The 22,095-nt window shown below is 41.2% G+C and overlaps 1 non-coding gene across 1 annotated transcript; it reads right to left on the bottom strand.

The window, feature by feature from the left end:
• Nucleotides 1–17,755: 17,755 nt before the first annotated feature.
• LOC118485230 lies at nucleotides 17,756–17,862 on the bottom strand. Its single transcript, XR_004875535.1, has one exon. It is a non-coding gene; the product is annotated as a small nucleolar RNA R71 (small nucleolar RNA).
• Between the last annotated feature and the right edge of the window lie 4,233 nt (nucleotides 17,863–22,095).

Raw genomic sequence — 22,095 nt, 5'->3', positions numbered from 1 at the left:
TCTATGGCGTCGCAATTATCCAAATTGCTAATCACTCCTGATAACATACGACTTGACAATCACATTAGTCGATACTGTCAAATGGTGTTTCATCACCATTTGACCTGTTTGGACTATAAGACCAAACATTTACATAAATTAGAATAAAAGCATGGTTTTAAATTTCCAAAATTTACCCATTGCCCCGTTCACCATAAACCATGGTTTTTATCATTTGTACTTGTTCCGACTTGTATCAGTCGTGTCGGAACCCTTATTTTGGGTATTACATCTTTCGCATTCATAGTTTATAAAATAAACACGTGTCCTACATAAGGGTGTAAGTTTTACTTACCTTGCATCCGAAACTCGTTTTTCCTTTACACTTGATTCGCTTGACCCGCTTCCTTCCTAAGCCTTCACCTAGCTTGTCAAGCATCGAACTATAATCATAATTAGTAAGATGATTAGACTAGTCATTATCACACACGACTATTCCATCTTACGAATTCTATGTTGAGTCTACTATTCGACTTCATTATTAGTTAACTTAACTTATCTAAAGTTAACTACTTTCAATCGCATGGTTTACAACATTAAGTCTAAATCAACATAGTATTTAGAACTCTTATCACTTCATATCACGCGTAATTGCCATATCATTCGAATACGCGTTTTCACTCTAAATTTCAATACTCTAGTTCTTATTTAGGCATTTTAACAAACACCTAATGTGCATAATTTCACATATTTACTAACTAATTTATAATTAGTTATTTTCACCAAGATTTATATAACAATCAAACCTCTAAGTCTAGTGTTCATGAATTACATCAAGAACTTATATTATAACAATCAATTTTCATCAATTTAACACTCTAATCCGAGTGTTCATCTTATTGTCATAAAACCCACTTAGCACATAATAGGGTAATTACCAAATCCCTAGTTTTGACAACAATTTATCAAATTTTCTACTAGGGTTTGTTTCTAAACCAAGATATAATCACAATAACACTCATAGATTCAACATTCATTCCAGAATTTTGATTATGATTGTTCATCATAATCTCAAAGTATCACCAAATCATAAAATTCAACATACCTTGTAATCCCCACGACTAGGTGATCATGAATTTGTAATCATGCAAATGATTTGGGTTTGATTTGAGCTTCAATTTGAGAGATTTGTGAGGATTTTAGGGTTTGAAGAAAACCCATGTCGCCCCCCCCCCCCTGCTTCTTCTACGACCAGACAACCCCAAGTGGGTGTTTGGTTTGTTTTTAATTAATCAAGTTTCAAGTTTAAACAAGTTTGGCCCCTCCATTTTCCTTAGTTCATAATTTAAGGGTTTTAACCTACTCATGGGTCACTATCTAACTAGGTTAGAATTATTCCTAGTCAGTTTAGTAGGTTCTGGAAGTCATAACCCGTTTTACTTTAAGTCCCGTTAAATCGGGCCTTTTATCCATTCTATTTTCTTGAAAGCTCTTATTCACTTTTAAATAAATATTAGGATTATTTAAATAAATTCCTAATATTTGCCGGTTTACTTTTACCGCTAACGGTACTTTCCCCGTCTTTAGTATTAATGGGGTTTAATTACCAAACTCGTTTTCGGGGTGTTACAAGTCTACCCCCCTTAAAGAGGTTTCGTCCTCGAAACCTTTTCTTACATAATTCATTGAGTTTAAACTCAATGTATTCTATCCGAGAAATATTTTAAACATTACTTATACTTTTTAACCAATCGTTAGTATTACCTGAAAAGTATGGTAACATCTTTTTGGTTATTAATTGTCTACATATCTCATACGGCATAATGTAACTTCGAAGTAACGTAATCTCGTTATTTCCACTAGTTTAGTTAACTTAGCGATATTCATCGCTTCCTTATACTATCAAATTCCTTATGAATCCGTTACTTTGACCCGTTTTAAGGTCTTTTGGTGAAATCTTTCACTTTTAGCAACAATTTCTTTTGTTTTTAAATTCATTTATACGGTTCAGTTATACCGAATTCACCACTTACAAGAAACCAAATTACTTAAATGACCTTAACCGGTCTCACTAACTAGACTTATTAGTCCAGTTACTTTTTACCGCTCGCTTGGTTATAATGTGATTCCTCTTCACATTGCATTTCTTGACCGTGATCATGTCACGTCACATTTAATTTATATCAACCTTTCATTTTCGAAAAGATCACTTTTCGAATATATCGTCTTGCGCCTATCAGCGTCAAGACTTGAATCTTTCATGCTTACTATTCAAGGAAATTGACAATCCCCTAATTTATTGTTTTCCGTTCTCGTTTTACGCGGGGAATCGTAACAAATTCCCTCACCTTAAACTATTGACCCGTAGGTTCCTTCACTTAACCTCGTAGGCTATTTCCTTAGGCTTTCACCTCTTTAAGACGAGGCCCTTGTGATCCTTTTGCTTTAATTCATGACCCGTGGGTCATTTTGGCCCCGTAGACCCTTGCTCTAATTAATATCCCGTAGGTTATGATGATCCCGTAGGTCATCTTTTATTCGAGTCTTTATTCAAATGTGTATTCATTTATATACGCATATGGCATTAAGGCACCCCTTCTTATGTTTTAGAATTATTCACCTTTACTTTTTGGATTTCATTTGACCTTGACCGTAGTCTAAGGCTACATTGTTTTCTTTCGAATTATCTTTCCGACTTCTTGACTTCTAACGTCAATTACACGTCGGTTTGCCCTACACTTACCGTTACCCGGTTCTTACCTATACTTCTTTACGTCTCATTACCCGGGTTCTTTTATTTTAATGTTTTTAACACCTTTAACTCCTTTACATAGGTTTACTAATATTTCACACTTTTATTTATTCGATTCGCGCTTACTTACTTTAGCAAGTGTCATCCTTTATTAAATTTTGTTTGACTTGTTCGTGTGAAAGTTTCATCACTTATAAATGTCAAACTTCAGTCATTGTTCGACCCATTCAACTTTAAAATAGTTGAGCGTAATTATCAAAATTTCTATTTGCCGTTATCTTATCGTCCTTTAGTCATGACCCAAAAACCCGAGTCTTTTGACTTTCCATATGCGTTCCTGTTTCTCAGTCTACGTATGTGTTTAATTCCTTACCCATCAACCGGGTATTTTACTGAAATCTTTATCATTGCACCCCTTCCGGTATGCATTAAGACTTCATTTCGATTTGCTTGGTCATCTTAGCGAAATCCGTCGCTTTTATTCGACCATGTCTTTTATTCTTTACTTGACCACCATTGGCGGCCTTATTAATTATAAGCGACGATTATCATTGTTATCTTTGCTTTATTACGACTAAAGTTAACAACCTTGGTTATCTTTTTCGTGTGGGCAACACCTTTGTTTTTATGACCCGGCGGATCATCTATACTTTGGTTTTACTTGCCCATTTCGTTCACCATGGCCCTTTTGTCCAAGATGACTTATTTTCGTGAATTTTCTTTTGATCATTCATTTATATCATCATTTACATTAATCCTTGTCCCTTCTATCGGGCTCATTATCCTAATGTAATACGCTTCCGTCACCCGGCTATGTGTTTACATTATTTTCATCTATTTTGTTCATTTGTTTCATTTGGGTACTTTTTAATTTGTCCCATTCACCCCGTCCTTACTACATCGGATGTGAATGTGTCCGCTATAAGAAGTTCATGGTATCATATGCCACTACTTACTTGGCCAGAGTAAGCGATTAACACATGACACGCATGACCTTTTTATAGTTTTCACATCACGCCCTATGTAAGTAATACCTCTGTTTATTTCTCTTGGAAACAATATCCTGGATAGATATTCTATTCAGGTTTTCCCAAGTCTTCAATCTAAATCTGCAACTATCAGTTTCTACGTATTGGTTGCATGTTTATCATGCAATAATTTAAACATGCACTTGGTAAATGCTTGCCCTAACGGGCTTTTCTTGCCATTAGCCTTGTTCGCGACCATCACTCGATTTGGGTCCTTGATGAGCATGCTCTCATTGTCATATCTCGGACCGTTCCATCATCATATCCACAATTCGTTTGACTCTCGTTATCTTCAAACGCGAGTGTCCTTCAATTAAAACATTCACAAAAGTTAGTAACATCAACTCCAATAATCGCCCATATTATAATACAAGGCTTTTCTACTATACGCGTCAATGCGCGAATATCAATCATTTCAATTGGGGTAACGTGTATCACACGATAGCCCTATGTGTTGTTTACAATACTTTAGCATGCTAAACTATTAACATACATGTACTTACCGGATTTGCGATCAAGCCTCGAACAGAACACCAATCTTTATTAAGAGCATAAGGTTTAAGTCCAAGCATAGTTTTCCCACCATACTTGAATCTCTTAAACCAAGGCTCTGATACCAACTTGTAACACCCATTCTTATAAATTAAGGTTTAACGTATATTTTGCGAAATTAATCATGTAATTAATTTTTACATATACATTGGAAATACGGGTTTGTTAAAAACTTTTACAATTTAAGTGATATACATAATGTGATTTAATTCGCCGTTTAGAATAACGACAAAACAACGTTGCGGAAGCTTTGTTTAACGTGTGTTCGGTTCTTGCTCGATGCTTAATCTTCATCCGGGACTCTCGACATTCACCTGTGATCAAAACCAACTTAAAGGTCAGTTTTGATAATTAATTAACTAATACAACGGGGAAATTAGGAAAATCCAACATGGATATCTTAAACCCAAAACAAAAATTCATTTCTAACCTCCACCGTAACTTACGGTGGCACCGTAAGTTACGGTGGCCTCTGTGTTTCAATTTTCCTACCGTACAACAGTAGGCATTCACCGTAACCAAATCATGTCCACCGTAACTTACGGTGGCACCGTAAGTTACGGTGGCCCCTGCATCATTCCTTTCCTTTTTGCCGTTTTAGACACGAAAACTTTTGTATCTTTCAATCCGCTTGTCCGTTTAACCTACCGTTTCTTCCTACGTGTTTGTAATTTGATTCTCCATCATATGGAGTTAAAATCTAACATCCGGTTTAACAAAATTTCAGACTTTTAAGTCTTCGGCTTATTACCCTTTTTACCAAATTTTGACCCGTTCGATTCTTATCAAACAAACTTGTTTATTTGATCCTTAATTCATGAAATTTATAATTTCCATATCTCCTATCATATTAGTTTCAAATCACGGGATTCTTACATAATAAAAACCCGTTTACGCTCAGGTTCTTATTTTGACCCGTTTAGAACGAATTATGTACATTTAAGCATCAAACTCTCTCTTCTCTTTCTACACTTCATATTCTCACTTTTAAATAGCCTCTTATATTCCACCACAACTATTTTTGTGGTGGATTTAACAAAATGAACCACATTCCAAATTTTTACCCTTAGGATAGTCAATTTACATGATTAACCCGTTCATAGGCATTTGACCCCAAAAGTTGATGCCTACCACTCTTACATGTGTCTAAGAGTTACATGATGATAATACTAATATCTAAACGACCTCTAAGGGTCGTTTGCCCGATTTACCTATCAAGGGCATTTTCGTCAACTTATTTCCCCCTTTTACGACATTGGTCCCTTTGCTAATGTATTGACCAATATTGCATTTTTAACCATAAATCTATATATATGCGTACCTGGCTCGAGTCAACATATAGACCCGTTTTATGCCTCGCGTTAATTAACCAACATTCTATGGCGTCGCAATTATCCAAATTGCTAATCACTCCTGATAACATACGACTTGACAATCACATTAGTCGATACTGTCAAATGGTGTTTCATCACCATTTGACCCGTTTGGACTATAAGACCAAACATTTACATAAATTAGAATAAAAGCATGGTTTTAAATTTCCAAAATTTACCCATTGCCCCGTTCACCATAAACCATGGTTTTTATCATTTGTACTTGTTCCGACTTGTATCAGTCGTGTCGGAACCCTTATTTTGGGTATTACATCTTTCGCATTCATAGTTTATAAAATAAACACGTGTCCTACATAAGGGTGTAAGTTTTACTTACCTTGCATCCGAAACTCGTTTTTCCTTTACACTTGATTCGCTTGACCCGCTTCCTTCCTAAGCCTTCACCTAGCTTGTCAAGCATCGAACTATAATCATAATTAGTAAGATGGTTAGACTAGTCATTATCACACACGACTATTCCATCTTACGAATTCTATGTTGAGTCTACTATTCGACTTCATTATTAGTTAACTTAACTTATCTAAAGTTAACTACTTTCAATCGCATGGTTTACAACATTAAGTCTAAATCAACATAGTATTTAGAACTCTTATCACTTCATATCACGCGTAATTGCCATATCATTCGAATACGCGTTTTCACTCTAAATTTCAATACTTTAGTTCTTATTTAGGCATTTTAACAAACACCTAATGTGCGTAATTTCACATATTTACTAACTAATTTATAATTAGTTATTTTCACCAAGATTTATATAACAATCAAACCTCTAAGTCTAGTGTTCATGAATTACATCAAGAACTTATATTATAACAATCAATTTTCATCAATTTAACACTCTAATCCGAGTGTTCATCTTATTGTCATAAAACCCACTTAGCACATAATAGGGTAATTACCAAATCCCTAGTTTTGACAACAATTTATCAAATTTTCTACTAGGGTTTGTTTCTAAACCAAGATATAATCACAATAACACTCATAGATTCAACATTCATTCCAGAATTTTGATTATGATTGTTCATCGTAATCTCAAAGTATCACCAAATCATAAAATTCAACATACCTTGTAATCCCCACGACTAGGTGATCATGAATTTGTAATCATGCAAACGATTTGGGTTTGATTTGAGCTTCAATTTGAGAGATTTGTGAGGATTTTAGGGTTTGAAGAAAACCCATGTCGCCCCCCTGCTTCTTCTACGACCAGACAACCCCAAGTGGATATTTGGTTTGTTTTTAATTAATCAAGTTTCAAGTTTAAACAAGTTTGGCCCCTCCATTTTCCTTAGTTCATAATTTAAGGGTTTTAACCTACTCATGAGTCACTATCTAACTAGGTTAGAATTATTCCTAGTCAGTTTAGTAGGTTCTGGAAGTCATAACCCGTTTTACTTTAAGTCCCGTTAAATCGGGCCTTTTATCCATTCTATTTTCTTGAAAGCTCTTATTCACTTTTAAATAAATATTAGGATTATTTAAATAAATTCCTAATATTTTCCGGTTTACTTTTACCGCTAACGGTACTTTCCCCGTCTTTAGTATTAATGGGGTTTAATTACCAAACTCGTTTTCGGGGTGTTACATCAAGCGATGTGATAGAACGCACAATGACACTTACAAGACTCAAATACGACTCAAAACACACTAAACGACCCTAAATGACGCAAAACTAGACACTCAGACGCAAAAACACAAGGTTACATTTTTACCCCCTCTCGGCACCTTGCTCGCCCTCGAGCAATCCCAAGTGCCGACAAATAATCAAAAACTCAATGTGGAAGCAACGGAAACGGCGCGCGTGGTGTTGGTGAAAAACTTTGTTCTTTATGTAAAAAAAAACGCATAACCGCTTCCCCACACTTGAATTTTATGACGTCCAAAGCAATCGACCCAAGAAACTTAGCAACAATCAAACCAAACCATCCTGTCCTCTGTGTATAAAATTTATCATTCGGACGAAACCACCCCCCCTATTTCTATCACCATCCCGTCTCACATCGCTCAAAGCAATCAATTAAACAAATACTCCCGTCAAACCCATGAAACAGCATGACACGACTTGATACCTGCAGACACTACTGACCATCAGAACAAACAAACATGACGACTCGACCCTAAAACAGACCTGACTCATTTCGTTGACCTCGAACCAAACAGACCTGAAGAAACACTTGACTCTGACGGAACTCGATACACAGACCAAACAGACAACTGACACGAAACAGCAACCAAGACTTGACAAACACACTACGAAGACAACATCTGCAGGCTCCACAAATCACTGACGCGATGAACAAATCACTCAAAGCATTGAACCAATAATAAAAAGAAAACTTGCAGGCACATACCTTAATGTCGACAACTCGAACTGATGGTGACAACAGTGTGGCGTGGTGGTCAGCAGTGCTATATCGGCGGAGGTGGTGGTACGGTGGACGGTGGTAGTGGGCGGCGGTGTAAATGACAGTGGATAAAGGTAAATGAGATGGTGGTGGTGGGGTAATCAGCGGAAATGAGAGACGGTGATGGTGGTAATGGCCGGTAATGTAAGGTGGTGATCGGGGTGGTTAGCAGCAGAGGAGAGGTGGTGGTGGTGGGGGTCAACAATCGCCGGAGGAGAGATGGTGATGTTAGGGTTTGACAAATGAGACCCCCATTTGGGGATTTAACCCTGGTCGCGACATAAAGGGGTCTCGCGGCCCGCGTAATATTTATATTAAGTTGAGGCGGCAGGCGAGCGCCTATATTTTTTCAAAATCTTTTTAGCTTAAGCGGCCTGCGTGAAAGTGACTACATGGTTGAGGCGGGCCGCGAGGACAGTAAACAGTAAGAATTTCATGATAGCAGCAGCATATGTGTTTTAATTGGTTTTTATTAATTCCCAAAATGCCCCCTGCACCTATTCTTGTTGTTTTTAATGTTAAACGTACCTGTGATGCTGCTCGTATATCGACTTCGGCCACGTGAAGGTGATGAAACCTGCAAAATACTTGACGACACACAATAGACGCAACAAACTACGAAAATCACGAAAAACGACGCAAAGACACGAAAACTCTAACTAACGACGCGACACGAACGACGACTCAATGTACAAACTATACACTTGAGTTTTCACTCAAGAAACTACGCGGTGGTGCTAGGCGGGTCCGAAAGAGGAACGGTTTCCTCTTCGGCGGTGTCGATGGGACCTCCTAAGTATTGCTTCAACCGATGTCTATTCACTTTCCACGAATTCGAATTCTTTTCATCAAACAACTCCACGGTACCGTACGGGAAAACCTCCTTCACGACATACGGCCCGGACCACCTCGACTTCAACTTTCCGGCAATCAACTTCAGTCTCGAGTTCAATAAAAGCACTTGATCGCCCACTTTAAACTCCTTCAACTTTCGCAACCTTCTATCATGCAAAGCTTTCGACTTTTCCTTGATACTCCACGAACGATCACACGCAGCGTCACGAAGCGCCTCCAACTCATGAATTTGGAAAAATCGTCTCCTAGCGGCCTCGGTCAAATCTAAATTCACCGTTTTGAGCGCCCAAAGAGCCCGATGCTCTAACTCGACCGGTAAATGGCACACCTTCCCATACACAATCGTAAAGGGTGTCGTACCTAATGGCGTCTTATAGACGGTGCAGAATGCCCATTACGCATCGTCCAACTTGTCGGACCAATCCTTTCGACTCTTCCCTACCGTCTTCTTTAAGATTCACTTAACACCTCGATTCGTGTTCTTCACTTGACCGCTCGTTTGCGGATGGTACGCGGTAGACAAGCGGTGCGTAACTCCATATCTCTCTAACGCCTTCTCCATAACGGTATTGCAAAAATGCGTACCGCGATCACTAATAATTGCCTTCGGAGTACCAAATCGCGTGAATAACTTCTTCAGGAATCTCACCACCACTCGTGAATCGTTCGTAGGTAAAGCTTGAGCTTCCACCCACTTCAAAACGTAGTCTATCGCAACGAGGATGTACCGATTTCCACTCGAAGATGGAAACGGTCCCATGAAATCAATGCCCCAAACGTCAAAGACTTCCAACACTTGAATAGGATTCTGGGGCATCTCATCCTTGGATGAGATGTTGCCGGTCCGTTGGCAACGATCACACTTTCTAACAAACTCAGCCGCATCATCTACTACTGTCGGCCAAAATAATCCGCAATCATACACCTTCTGCGCAGTCACATGCGCACCATGATGTCCTCCTGTCAAACCCTCATGAACATGCCGAATAATGTCCCAACCATCCTCTCTACTCACACACCTCAAAACTCGATCACCGCCTATCCTGAAGAGGTAAGGCTTGTCCCAAATATACTTCCGCGCATCATTTAAAAGCTTTCTCCTTTGTTGGCGATGCATACCCTCCATCACGAATCCTCAGGCCAAATAATTGGCTATATCGCTAAACCACGGTAAATCCACGGCCCCTGCCGTAACAACATCAATAGACTCGTGAGGGAATCTTTCCCCTATCGCCTCCTCACGAATCTCCTCTCTCCTCGGATCCTCTAAATGGGACAAGTGGTTCGCCGCCACATTCTCTGCCCCTTTCTTATCCTTAATTTCAATATCGAACTCGGAAAGAAGCAGAATCCATCGTATAAGGCGCGGCTTCGCGTCCTTCTTCTGAAACAAGTAACGCAGAGCAGAATGGTCGGTAAACACAACGGTTTTCGAAAGAACAAGGTACGAACGGAACTTGTCGAATGCAAAGACAACTGCCAACAACTCCTTCTCCGTGGTGGTGTAATTCTCTTGGGCATCATTCAAAGTTTTACTCGCGTAGTAAATCGGGTGAAAATGATTCTCCCGTCTCTGCCCTAACACCGCACCAACTGCGTAATCGCTCGCATCACACATAAGCTCAAATGGTAAGCTCCAGTCAGGCGACACGAGAATCGGTGCACTCACCAACTTCTCTTTCAGAAACTCAAACGCCTTGAGGCACTCCTTGTCAAAGACAAAAGGAATGTCTTTCTCCAACAATCGCGTCATGGGACGTGTGATTTTAGAAAAATCCTTGATAAAGCGCCGATAAAATCCCGCATGACCGAGAAAACTACGAACCAACTTGACACTAGTCGGCGGAGGAAGCTGGCTGATCGTATCTATCTTCGCCCTATCAACCTCAATACCAGCTCGCGAAATCTTGTGCCCTAGCACAATACCCTCAGTCACCATGAAGTGACACTTCTCCCAATTTAACATCAGCTTCGTTTCCACGCATCTCTTCAACATCCTCTCAAGATTCACTAAGCACTGATCGAAAGAATTACCGTAGACTGAAAAATCGTCCATAAACACCTCCATCGAACTCTCTACCATATCCTGAAAGATCGCGATCATACAACGCTGAAATGTAGCTGGAGCGTTACATAGACCAAACGGCATGCATCGGTACGCGTACGTGCCATATGGACATGTAAAAGTGGTTTTCTCCTGATCCTCTGGTGCAATAGGAATCTGGAAATAACCCGAAAACCCGTCGAGAAAGCAATAGAACTGCTGACCCGCGAGTCGCTCAAGCATCTGACCAATGAATGGGAGCGGAAAATGATCCTTACGAGTGGCGTCATTTAACTTTCGATAGTCAATGCACACACGCCAACCCGTAACAGTACGAGACGGAATAAGCTCATTCTTCGCATTCAGAACAACTGTCATCCCCCCTTCTTCGGGACGACCTGCGTAGGACTCACCCAAGCTGAATCAGAAATCGGGTAGGTCAAACCAGACTCTAACAACTTCATCACTTCCTTCCTAACAACATCCTGCATATTTGGATTCAAACGACGCTGCGGCTGCACTACAGGCTTGTACACATCCTCCATCAGAATGCGATGCGTGCAAAAAGTAGGGCTGATGCCCTTGCTATCAGATAGCCTCCAGGCAATCACATCACTGTGCTCTCTCAGCACCTCAATCAACCTCCCTTTCTCCTCCTCTTTCAATTTCGAAGATATGATGACAGGCATATTCGGCTTCTCTCCTAGAAATGCGTACTCAAGATGTGATGGAAGAACCTTAAGTTCTAAAGGCGGTGGAATCTCTACAGGAGTACTCTCATCACTAATCGCGTCGAGCTCTAACGGCTCAGGGATACACAACTCATCACTCTCATCCAACTGCTCCTCCTCAACTTCTTCAACCTTCTCCTCATCATGCTCGTCAACAACTCCCTCGCCTACTAGATCAGCTCCACTGATGTACTCGAAACACGTGTCGACACAAGATATGAAAGAATTTAGAAAGTAAACAGAATGACACGTCCCGCTATCATCATCTCGACCTCCTGGATGCTGCATCGCTCTATCAATCTCGAATGTGACAATCTCGTCACTCGCTCGAAGAGAAATCTTACCGTCAAAGACGTCGATGATCGCCTTGGCGGTTCTAAGGAATGGACGGCCAAGAATAATAGGAACTCTCTCATCAGCCTCCATATCAAGCACAACGAAATCAACCGGAAATTATCAACCTTTACCAACAAATTCTCCACTATCACACGAGGATACTTGACTGATCGGTCAGCCAAAGACAACGACATACGCGTGGGTGTCAACTCTCCTAAACCAAGCCTCTCGTACAACGAAAACGGCATCAGATAGATGCTGGCCCCTAAATCGGCTAGAGTGTGAGCGGGGGTAACAGCTCCCCCAAAGAAACATGGAATCGTGAAAGTACCAGGATCGGTTAATTTCTCTAGCAGCTTATTCAAGACTACCGCGGAACAACCTCCTGTCAACGGAATATTAGAAAGCTCACCAATCCTCTCCTTGTGCTTCAAAAGATCTTTGAGAAATTTAGCGTACTTAGGCATTGACTGAAGCGCCTCGATAAACGGAAGATTGATTTTCAACTGCGTAAACATCTCAAGGAATTTCCCGTATTCCTGAGCATACTTCTGCTGCTTAGTGCGGGTGGGAAACGGAAGGCGAGAATAATCAATCACTGGTGATGGCCGAACCTTCGTCGGCTGCTTCTCCATTTTCTTCTCTACTGGCGACTCCTCGGCGTGTGCGGTACTTGCTGGGTCTAGCCTCATGTGCACCTTGCCTGGAGCCTCCATCTCGATCTCCTCATCGACTTCATCCTCTTTCTCTTCCTCAACTCTCTCCCTCACAACCTCTCCCAAACTCTTTCCACTGCGGGTCGTAATAGCTTTAGCTGAATTGTTCGCGGGATTAGTGAAGGTATTTCCCGAAAACTGACCCGGTGGATGCTCCTGAAACTGTTTAGCAATTCCACCTACTATTCTTTGAAGATTTAAAAGTGTGGATTGCTGACTTTTGAGCTGAAGTTCATGACTTTTATTAATCTGCTCCTGACTTTTAGCGAACGCCTGATTCTGCGTCATCATCTGAGCGAACATCTCCTCCATCCTGCTCAAAATACCCTGTAAAGCCTTGTCACTGCCTTGACTCTCCTGACTCGACCCCCCACTAGCGAACTGTCCTCCTGAGCCACTAAACTGACCATTCTGACCCGAACCAGTACTCGTGTATATACCGGGCCCTCTACTCTGATACTGACCAGACGGAAATCCAGTAGGATTTCCAGACGAACGATAACCACTAATATTACCACTATCGCGCCAGTTGGAGTTGTAATTGGAATTATTGAACGGATTCGTAGGACCCCTAGACTGGCCGGCTATGTACTCTACCTGCTCAAGAGTAAGGGTAGGACAATCTATCGTATCATGACCCCCTTTACATACCTCACACTTATCAACTTTCTTCTTAATCTCTTCCAAGCCTTGCCTCATCTCTTGCCTCAAACTCTCGACTACAGCAGCTACCGATGGATCCAAGCTAACTTGGTTTACCCCTCGACCGGCCAAGGAGGTACGCACAGGAATGGAAGTCCTGCTGATAGTGCCGTAATCCATATCAGAGTGGGCGAAACTCTCAAACAAATCGTTACACTCATTCACTGTCTTTTTACCCATAAGCTGCCCTCCAGCTGAAGTATCGAAACGAGCTCTAATCTCAGGTGTAAGACCATTGTAGAATTTTTCAACTAACGCCCAATCGGATAAACCATGCTGAGAACAATGAGAGATCAATGTCTGAAAACGCTCCCAAGCTAAGTGGTACGGCTCATCAGGCTCCATGTGGAAAGAGTGAATCTGGTCACGAAGGCGAGACGCCTTGGCTGGGGGAAAGTACTTGGCTAAGAAAGCATCACGAAGGCCTGCCCAAGTAGTGAAAGTGCCTGCGGGCTGAGAATCGAACCAGACGGCTGCGTGTCCAGCGAGTGAGAATGGAAAAACCTGAAGGTATCGAGCATCAAGGTTCACCCCCTCGATGGAGAAGGTGCTGCAAAGGCGAGTGATGCGATTAATATGAGCAGGTGCATCCTCGTCGTCACGACCATGGAACTGACATTAATTGGTGATGGCAGTCATGATGTAAGAAGGAATCTGCCAGGACCGATCATTTGCGATGTTCGGAAGGGTGATGTAGCACCGATGAAACCGGTGGTCGCCTGCTGGTAAACGGTGCGGTTCGCCATAGCGGGTGGAGGACTAGGCGTACGAGAACGGGAGGGTGGTGGGGAAACGTGGGGTGATGTCTTTGGTGAAAGTGGAAAATCGAGATCGGGGGTGGAATGCGAAAACGAAGGTGAGTTAGAAGAACTTACCTTGAGTGCAGAAGATGAGACGGAAGACTTGATCGCAAACGAAAGCGGTGGTGGACCCTGCGAGCGCGTATGGGGCATCAACTGCACAAACCGAATGCAAGCAAGTAAGAAGTCTCTAACGAATGACTCAACAAACTATAAAAGACACTAAAGCAAATATTTTTTTGATTTTTTTTTGTATATAATTAGACTCCTACGACTCAACGAACAAACAAATAGCACGTAATATGTCAAGTAAGTCCAAACAAAGTAATTAACGCAATCGCCAAAGAGTCCCCGGCAACGGCGCCAAAAACTTGATGTGCTTGAAGTGGTTCACTTAAATTAACTAAATTAAACCCTAAACTAGACTCTCTAAGCTTTAAATTTATAAAACTAAGACTCTCTAAACCCTAAACCACACGACCGGCAAGTGTACCGATCGATGCAGTATAGCCTAAGGAAGTCCGAGTATCGAACCCAAGAGACTCTAATAAATTACGCTAATGACTCAATCTAGACTTAGACTGACACGGACTTTAACTAATTATTTATTGATGGGGGGTTTTCTAAAAATCCTAAGAATGCAAATAACGAATAACTAGATTAGCTAAATAACTAACACGAACTCGAACGAAAACTTTGACCAGTGGTGATGAAGACTACCTAGGCTAGACGCAAGCTAGACTTTGACCAGTGGTGCCTATATAAGACGCTCTACCTCACAGCGCGAACGTCTAAAGCAACGACGGGTTTTAATCTTGGTTTAATAGACAATGGAATGTTAAGGACTTATAACCAAACCGAGACCTATTAATAACCTCGAGCCTCACAACGACAAGTGATGTGTGTAAAATGCAACATATAAATTACATCAAATGAGGCATAAAACTAACCCTTTTTAAGTACTAATGTTGGAAAAAGAGTGTTTTTGTCTTCCTTTTGTATTTTCAGGATTAAATGAGCTCAAATTAACAAAAGAAGCAAAAAGGCAGCTAAATCTAACATAAATACAAGAAAAGGAACATAAGTGGATTGCCCGACCCCTCGACAGCATCCTCCCAAGCAAAACAGAGAAGGCAGAAGACTGAACACGCCCCGTGCTCAGCGAGCACCGGGCCGTGCCCAAGAAGCAGCAGATAAGACAAACCTATAGAAGCTTCTATTGCCCACCACGGGGCCGTGCCCAGTGAACACGGGGGCGTGGCGAAAGTACTGCAGGCGCATTAATAGTAATTGCGGATTACAATTAATGAGGAGAGAGATTGTCAGACAGGCACGGGGCCGTGCCCAGCGGACACGGGGCCGTGCCCAGGCTTCTATTCAGCCTATAAATAGGAGTGCTTGGTTTCATTGCAACTCATCCCTTGGCACACCACTTCTCTCACACTTCATCCACCATCCACCACCATCACAACACCCTCATCCACCACCATCATCCATTGTCTATCATAGAGTGTGTGAGTCGTCTCGGGATCCAAGATTGATCGTAAGAGTTCTTGACAATCAAGGCCATGTTTGCCTAAGTCTCTTACATCACTTGGTGAAGACAAGTGTTCAGTATAATACTTTTTATTTTTAATCTTTTGCACTTTTTATTTGGTTTTGTATTAATGACTTTAATAACTAGTTGCTTATGTTGAAGGTGATTCTTCCTTATCATTTGTCTGTGGTGTCTTGGCATTATTTTATTGTCTATATAAAATAAAAGATTTTCAACATTCATATCTCCACGGTCTATATGGAGGTATGTTGGCTACCTGGTCGGGGGTTAAGGGAACGGTTTGGTAATGGTCTTGCCCTTGTTCAGCGTTTAGAGGTCCTGCAAGGGACCTGGGTCAAATTTAGTAGGATCTCCTTCAATACCCAAAGGTATTGGATGGCGGGGATCCAAACTCTTTGACCCCCTCATAAGTTAACTACTATTAATACTATAACCGGCTATTTAGGACTGTATCCCTGCTGACTCAGACTACTTAGTCGAGGGTAACACCTCCAAAAGAGGGGCCTACCATAATTTGCATTAATAACTTAATTTATTATCTTTCAATAATCCGACCCTTTAGGATTGTATCCTTGCTGACTCAAACTACTGGGTTGAGGGTAACGTCGCCTTCAAAAGAGGGGCCTACTACAATAACTAAGATAATCTCTTAAACAAGTGCAAAAGTGCGAAAATAATCAAAGGTTATACTAATACACGAGTCGGATCCAAGTGATTCATCTTGTCTATCTGTTTTTATTTTATTTTATTTTTCAGCATTTAGTTAGTTTTATTTTCTTAGTTTAAAAATCTTTTTCTAACATTTTGGTTTGGTTAGACGTTGAGGATAAACCGGTACTAAAAGCTCTTGTGTCCTTGGACGACCTCGGTATCTTACCAACACTATACTACGTCCACGATGGGTGCACTTGCCCATATGTGTGTTTAGTGTTAGTAAATATCGTGTTTTATAAATTTAAAACTTGGCTAAAAGTGTAAAAAGGGCTTGAAATATACATCTAAAATATAACACACTTCACGCACATCAAGTTTTTGGCGCCGCTGCCGGGGACACAAGGATCTTAAGAAAGTTAGGAATCAACGGACTAATCATATTTTTTATTTTTCTTTTTAATTTTTTAGGATTTTCTTAGTTTTTCAGCTTCTGCAGAGCTCAGCACGGGCCGTGCCTGGTCGGACACGGGCCGTGCCCAGCGTTGTTACTGGCAGTTTTTAGTTTTCCAAGTTACAGAAGGCTGACCACGGGGCCGTGTCGGTGCAACACGGGGCCGTGTCCAACTCTCCAGTAACTGGGATCTGGAAAACAATCACTGTAACTCCGACCACGGGCCGTGTTCACTGAGCACGGGGCCGTGGTGAACCTTCTGACCAGCATTCTTTTCTGTTTTTATTGCAGGACTTGGAACCAGACGCCACCCCTACGTAGTGTATGAGCTCCAGTTCTAATAAGGACATAAAAGAACCTCTAGAAGAACCCAAACGCTTTCTCAGAAACCAAGAGAAGATTTCGGGAAATCCACTTCCAATGGCGGACCAACGTACCCTTATGGATTATCTACGACCCACCGTAGGTAATCTCGGCGCCGCTATCAACGCACCGAATGTTGAAGCCAATAACTTCGAACTTCGGCCGCATTTGATACAGATGCTTCAAAACTCCGCAACCTTTCATGGGCTTGCGGACGAGGATCCCCATCTACATATTACTAATTTCTTAGAAATATGTGATACTTTTCGGATCAATGGAGCATCAAATGACGCCATCCGCCTCCGAATGTTTCCTTTTTCACTAAAAGACCGAGCAAAAGCTTGGCTTAACGCCCTCCCAGCTGGATCGGTAAACACCTGGGATGAACTAGCCCAAAAATTTCTATATAAGTATTTCCCTCCCGCTAAAACGGCTAAATTAATGACTGAAATTAATACATATTCACAAGAGGACGGGGAATCCTTATATGAAACTTGGGAAAGGTTCAAGGAGCTATTGCGAAAGTGTCCACATCACGGCCTTGCGATATGGCAACAAGTATCCACTTTCTATAATGGGTTGTTGCCACACACAAGGCAGACACTTGACTCTAGCTCCGGGGGACTTTTAGGTAATCGCCGCCCGTGTGAGATATATAATCAAATTAAGGAAATTGCTCAAACCAATTTTCAGTGGCACACTCCCCGAGGCAATAAATCTATTGCCCCGGGCGCCCATAAGGTTGATGAAAGCACTTCTTTACAAGCCCAAATCGAGGCCCTTTCTTCGAAAATAAAAAAATTGGAAATGACAAAAACAGTCTCGGTTATGGCTTGTGAAGGGTGTGGTGGGCCACATGAAAATTGGAGTTGTATGAAAGAAACAGACGATCAACAAGAGTCGGTAAGCTACATTGATAATAGACCTAGGCCGTCGGGTCCTCCAACGGGCACCTACTACCAAGGAAGGCGAAATCACCCTAACCTTAGTTGGAGAGAACCCAGCAATAGTAGTAACCAACAAAACCAACGAACAAACTTTCAACAACCAAGAAATGAGTCACAAAATTTCCCTCAACAACAAGGTGGACGAGAAAGGCTTGAAGATACCATATCTCGCCTCATCTCCGACACTGAAAAGAAAAACTCGGAGAGGTTTCTACAATTAGAATCAAATTTTAGAAATCAAGAAGCTAGTATTCAAAACATAGAAAAACAAATAAGTTAACTAGCCCAAAATTTCTCCGAGAGACCACAAGGCGCATTACCAAGCAATACCGAAACAAACCCAAAAGCGCAAGTTCACCTCATCACATTGCGAAACCGCACCGTGGGTCCTACGGAAGGGCCGCCGCCTACCGAGGAGACTATACCGCCGCCCCTACAAGAGAAGGGTTCCTCTCCATCACCAGAGCCTACCAAGGCTCCTCAAGTTTCGTACCCCGGTAGGTTAATCCGTGAAAAGACCAATGAGCAATTCGCAAAATTCGAAAGTCTACTAAAACAATTGCATGTCAACATTCCTTTTATTGATGTCCTAACCCAAATGCCCAAATACTCTAAGTTCATGAAGGACTTCCTCACTCATAAAAGGAAAATTGAAACATTGCAATTAGTTAACTTAGGCGAAGAATGCTCTGCCCTCGTACTCAACAAACTCCCCCAAAAGAAAATCGATCCCGGAAGCTTCACGATTCCTTGCTCGATCGGGGACTCCCCCGTTCGTAATGCACTAGCCGACCTTGGGGCTAGCATTAACCTCATGCCCTCATCAATGTTCAAAAGACTCGGCCTAGGAAAAACGAGTCCTACAAAAATGAGCATACAACTTGCTGATCGATCCGTCAAATTCCCGCAAGGTGTCATTGAAATCTCCTAGTCAAGGTAAACAAATTCGTCTACCCGCCCGAATTTGTCATACTCGATATGGAAGAAGACACCGTAGTCCCCCTCATACTAGGGAGACCATTTCTCGCCACCGCACAGGCAGTGGTAGACATGAATGACGGAACGCTCACCTTAAAGTACGGGGATGATGAAGTAAAATTCGGGGTTGGGAAGAGAATAGAGGACGATGACCAGGTCAACTACATGAAGGTTATTGATTCAAGTTTGGATGATGCTCTCCGACGATGTAACATGGAAAGCAAAACATCCAGCTCAGAAAACATATAACCTTGCCTTGGGTCTAGCCAAGACCCTTATAAACGTGGCGCACCACGGAGGCAATCCGCGGAACTATCCTTAGTTTAAATTTAATGTTTTAGTTTTAATATGTAGGAATAAAACACACTCATGGTGGTAAAGGATGATAAGGGAAACGAGAAACATGGCCCCATGCACAAGAACAAGGCCACCCGACAACAATTTCTCCATTACAGTAAGTTCAGCACGGGTCGTGCCCAGCCAACACGGCCCCGTGCTGAACACCCTGCAGAAAAATTCCCAGTTCAGGTAACTGGACACGGGCCGTGTTCACCGGACACGCCCCCGTGTCCAGGCTTCTGTTTCTTTTCTTTAATTATCGTTACTGGCACCTAAACACGGGGCCGTGCCCGGTCACCACGGGGTCGTGTCCAGACCGCCAGTAACATAATTTTTTTGCTTTTAACACCATGTTACACATTCAATCAACCTAAAAATTTATTTTTGGGACACATTGAGGACAATGTGTAATTTAAGTGTGGGGGGGGGATGCTAAAACCTTGAATTTTGCAAGTCCTAATAACAAGCCTTACACAAAACTCTATTGGAACCGCTAATCACCCCAATTTTTTTTCAAAAAATTTCATTTTTTTTACTTGTCTAAAGTTTAAGTTGGGAATTATAAGACTAACAAGGTTATATTTTTACAAATTTACAACCGATAGCATCGTGATAAAAAGAACCAACATAAGAAAATTATGAAACGGCATGACAAACTTAGTTAAAATTCGATTATATATACTTGATCACATAAAAAAACCCATTCCCACAAAAAGTGAGTTTTGAGCCTTTATTGAGCATACAAATATACATCTTTACGCTAAATGCTCATTTTTCGTTTCTTGTGTGAATAGCCGCTTGGTTCTTACGACTTTAGAACTTGCCACGACAATTCATTCCCGGTCCTTACCAACTTAAACCCAAGTAAGTATATGATGGAGGCATTAGGATTAACCCTTTTTCATTCAACACCATTATTTTTAATTTTTTTTTACCTACCCAAAAATCCCCCTAGTTAACCCCTTTGAGCCTAAACCTTTTTCATTTCTTACCCCAAAACCCTTTTTACCCACCAAAAAAACCCTTTTATTTTTACCCTTTATTTTAGTAACTAGCTCGGTTTTCGTGTGACTAAAAAAAAAATTTACAATGAAGTTAGAAATAAACAAACAAAGCTCCTAAAACAAAAACTTGTTTGAAGAAATACTTCATTAAAAATAAAAAGTCACTAAAACAAAATGTTTTACGAAAACCGACGCTTTTTACGCTTTTCGCCCTTTTCTACTAACCACTAACCCAACTACCCACCTTTAGCCCAAGCCTTTACCCAAAAAGTTCTCTTGATATTTACAAAGGTAAAAAGTTAAAAAGGAGGAGGATTGATTGCTTGGCAAGCCTATGGTAGGAATAAATTCCATGCCGCTCTCGAGTGATTCACTAAAAAAGACACCTTCGGCCGAGTGTGAGTGATTTCTCCCGTGAGGTATGTGAACTTGTATATAAATGGAATTTTAAAAAGGCATGTTATGCCCAAATAAGTAATTTCTCTTATGAAACGTTCTAAATAAATCATAACGAATAGGATTATAAATAAATAAAAATAAAACCCAATAAAGATCTTGGATTCCCGACACTCTATGACAAGCCAAAACCTTCTTTTCTACCCATTCCATTTGGGAGTGTAAGCCACGTATTAAAAAGTTTTGCTTGAGGACAAACAAAAATTCAAGTGTGGGGATATTTGATGTGTGTAAAATGCAACATATAAATTACATCAAATGAGGCATAAAACTAACCCTTTTTAAGTACTAATGTTGGAAAAAGAGTGTTTTTGTCTTCCTTTTGTATTTTCAGGATTAAATAAGCTCAAATTAACAAAAGAAGTAAAAAGGCAGCTAAATCTAACATAAATACACGAAAAGGAACATAAGTGGATTGCCCGACCCCTCGACAGCATCCTCCCAAGCAAAACAGAGAAGGCAGAAGACTGAACACGCCCCGTGCTCAGCGAGCACCGGGCCGTGCCCAAGAAGCAGCAGATAAGACAAACCTATAGAAGCTTCTATTGCCCACCACGGGGCCGTGCCCAGTGAACACGGGGGCGTGGCGAAAGTACTGCAGGCGCATTAATTGTAATTGCGAATTACAATTAATGAGGAAAGAGATTGTCAGACAGGCACGGGGCCGTGCCCAGGCTTCCGTTCAGCTTATAAATAGGAGTGCTTGGTTTCATTGCAACTCATCCCTTGGCACATCACCTCTCTCACACTTCATCCACCATCCACCACCATCACAAGACCATCATCTACCACCATCATCCATTGTCCATCATAGAGTGTGTGAGTCGTCTCGGGATCCAAGATTGATCGTAAGAGTTCTTGACAATCAAGGCCATGTTTGCCTAAGTCTCTTACATCACTTGGTGAAGACAAGTGTTTAGTATAATACTTTTTATTTTTAGTCTTTTGCACTTTTTATTTCGTTTTGTATTAATGACTTTAATAACTAGTTGCTTATGTTGAAGGTGATTCTTCCTTATCATTTGTCCGTGGTGTCTTGGCATTATTTTAC

Source organism: Helianthus annuus, chromosome 12, assembly GCF_002127325.2.
Source record: "Helianthus annuus cultivar XRQ/B chromosome 12, HanXRQr2.0-SUNRISE, whole genome shotgun sequence".
NCBI classification, from domain to species: domain Eukaryota; kingdom Viridiplantae; phylum Streptophyta; class Magnoliopsida; order Asterales; family Asteraceae; genus Helianthus; species Helianthus annuus.
This window is presented reverse-complemented; position numbering and strand designations above follow the sequence as displayed.